Raw genomic sequence first — 3063 nt, forward strand, 5'->3', positions numbered from 1 at the left:
CTGCCCTCGCCTGAAGGGGGTGGGTGAGGGGGGGGGGGGGGGGTGTGGGTGGGTGGGTGGGGGGGGGGGGTCCCCTTAGGGGAGAAAAATGGGGGGAAGCAATCCCCGAAGGCGCCTCTTTGTACGGGTCGTCAAGCCCCACGCCCCCCGTTACTAAAGCTAAACCCCTTGGCAGGGAAAAAGGGGGAGGGACCTTTTGGTATAAGGGGGGCCGCGCCGTAATAAACCGCACTCCGAAACTAGGGGACTAAACCCCTTTATAGGGGGGGGCCGTCTCCCCCGTAATCTGTCGGCAGGAGCGGGTCGGCGTGGTAAAAGCCTTGCCAGGGAGGAGGAGGAGGAGGAGGGGTGTGCCCCCGTGTGTGTGTGTGTGTCTGTGTGCCTGTGTGTGTGTGTGTGTGTGTGTGTGTGTGTGTGAGGGGAGAGAAAAAGAAAAAGAGAAAGAGAGAGAGAGAAAGAGAGAGAGAGAGAGAGAGAGAGAGAGAGAGAGAGTCACTCTCTCTCTCTCTGTCGGGTGTGAGCGTGGGAGACGGTGTGTGGCCAAAAGCAGCGATATCTCCTCTCAATCTCAGATATCTCGTCTCAATCTCCCCCACACCGTCGTCGGGTGGCGGCGTTCCGACGGCGCGTAGCGAGGCGGGGTCGGCGGTGGGGTCCTGGAGCAGGCCGGCGGCGTGCTCGTCCATGGCTCGATCTCTGCAAGACGGGGTGCGGGGTGGGGGGGGGAGAGTTGAGTGTGTGGGTGGGTGAGTGAGTGTGTTGTCGTTGCGGCTTGCCGTGCTCGCGACACTCTGCGAAAGGAAGGAGGAGAAGGGGGGCCGAGAAGGAGAGGGAGGAGACGGGAGGAGCTGGAAGCGGCGGGGCAACCGAGCCGCGCGGCGGCAAGGCGGCGGTCCGGATTGCGGGATGTGTATTGCAAGTGCGTTTTGCTGAGAGGCGCGGCGGCGGCGAGAGAGAGAGGGCCCACCAGCCAGCTGTTGGGGCTGGCGAGGTGCTGCGGGAGGGGAGGGACCGCCGCGCGTCTGTGCACGGCCGCAGATCGCGTGCCTCGGCGAGCTCACCCCACACAAGCCCCTCTGCAATCTCACGACCTGCATATCTCTCGGACGCGCGCGACGATGTTCGCGGTGAGGTGTGTCTTGAAGGGGGGCGCGGCCAAACGGAGGAGTGGGCGCGGCTCGCGGGAGGGGCAAGGGCTCCGGCGCGAGGGGCTCGGGTGCCGGGCCCCTTTTCTCTCCCGGGACGGACCTTCGTTCGGATCAGTCAGCAGCGCCTGGTGAAGCAGTCGCCGCAATGAGGCGCCCTCGAGAAGACCGTCGATGACCGTGAACAAAGATTCTCCCATTTCTTTTCTCTCGAGGTTCTCGAGGTGGATATCCTTTGGCCGCGTTGGGTAGCGAGGATTGGTGTAACCCGAGCCACGGAGGCGTGTTTTCTGGCGGCCGACCGTCAGTGCACGGAGTTGCCACTTCTCCGACTGCCCCGGCTAGTTCCCGAGGCTCGCCGGGTTTCCCCTACGTCACCCAGGACCTAGCGCGGGTGGGTTGGAGGGGGCTCGCCCCGTTCCTCCCCATCGGGCCGCATAAGCGGCCACGCCTCGCAGATTCGTTTCTCGCGCCTGGGTCAGGCGCGCGGGGCATCCCCCGGGTCGCTCGACCAGCGATCCGAAGAGTGGCCGCTATGCGAAGGAAAGAGTGGGGCCCTCGGGGTACGCCTCGTCCGGCCCCCTCCGAGGGGGGAAGGGAACTGCGGGGTCCCCACGGGCGCCTCAGTTCGGCCCTCCCGAGGGGGGGAGGGGAGCAAGGGGGTGGGGGGGTCGGACTCTACTATAGGCCCCCTCGACGCCCACTTCGAGTTCTACTCAGCTAAGGGCCGCACTTGACGCTGTAAGCAGCGCGCGGCGGAGCAGTGGCGCTTGTGGTGAAACATGGGAATCTAGCCCAAGGTCGGAGAGTCGTGTCATAGGAGAGGAGAGAGTGTGGAGATGTTTTGTGCGGGATCAGGCCCGAGTCCCTAGTGTCGCCGGAGCGGGTAGCTCCCTTTTTCGTAACAGGAACATTTTTTTTCCTTCTGTCTCGACAATCTCTACCAGCAGACGCCAGTAGTCTTTTTGAATGTCCTCCGTTGCTATGCGCAGTAAGTATCCGTCGTAGGTCCGAGCCGACCGCCTTGCCCTTTTTGAATCGTCTTATGGCCTTCTCGCACGCCGCCCACGTGAGTACCTCCTCCTTCAATCGTTCCGTCCCCTCGCTCGGTGTGGGTTGTCCCCCCGTCTGGGTTGGGTCAGTTCTAGCAGCTTCTCTACCGCCCTCATGTCGACCTCTCGCCTCTTATTGATCTCCCTCCCCCTTTCCGCTGCCACCTTTCGGATTGCCCCCCCTCGGACAACCTTTCGCTTCTTCACCTCTCCTCTTTCAGCCCTTCTATGCGGGCGCGCACGGCGCCTGGTCGGCGGGCTGCTGGGCAAAGACGTGGGTCCTCTACCCCCTTCCCAGCTCTCGTTTGCGCGCATCCACCATCGCGTGAGGACGTGACAGTCTGACTGGGACACGACCCCGGCAGGTCGCCGACCACACTCCAGTCTCCACACCTCCACTCTCTCTAAAGAACCCTGCCACAAAAACCTAAATCGGACCGCTGACCGCACGGGCGCCGGCGCGGCCGGTTACCTGTTCATCGAATCCCATGTGCATGGAGTGACGCGCACACGCTTGGCACACGCTTGGCGGGCTGTGTCGGCGGCGGCGGGGCCCGCGCTCGGGGGCGGCGGCGCGCTTCACCACCGTACACGCCTACAGTACGAGTAGAGTCTACTGACTACTGATGTAGGAACGATTAGCGAGTGTGCAGCTCGCAGCGGTTCGCGAATTCTTTTCTTTCTGCTGTGTCTGTTTTTATCGCAAGTTCGGAAATCCAGTGCCGCCCGGCGGCAATAACAAAGAACAATGAACACATCGTTCAGAGTTCACGTCCCGCGGGGACTCGTCGACTCTCTCTCTCTCTCTCTCTCTCTCTCTCTCTCTCTCTCTCTCTCTGGCTCTCTCTCTCTCTCTCTCTCTCTCT

This window comes from Emiliania huxleyi (genome assembly GCF_000372725.1).
Source record: "Emiliania huxleyi CCMP1516 unplaced genomic scaffold EMIHUscaffold_272, whole genome shotgun sequence".
NCBI classification, from domain to species: Eukaryota; Haptophyta; order Isochrysidales; family Noelaerhabdaceae; genus Emiliania; species Emiliania huxleyi.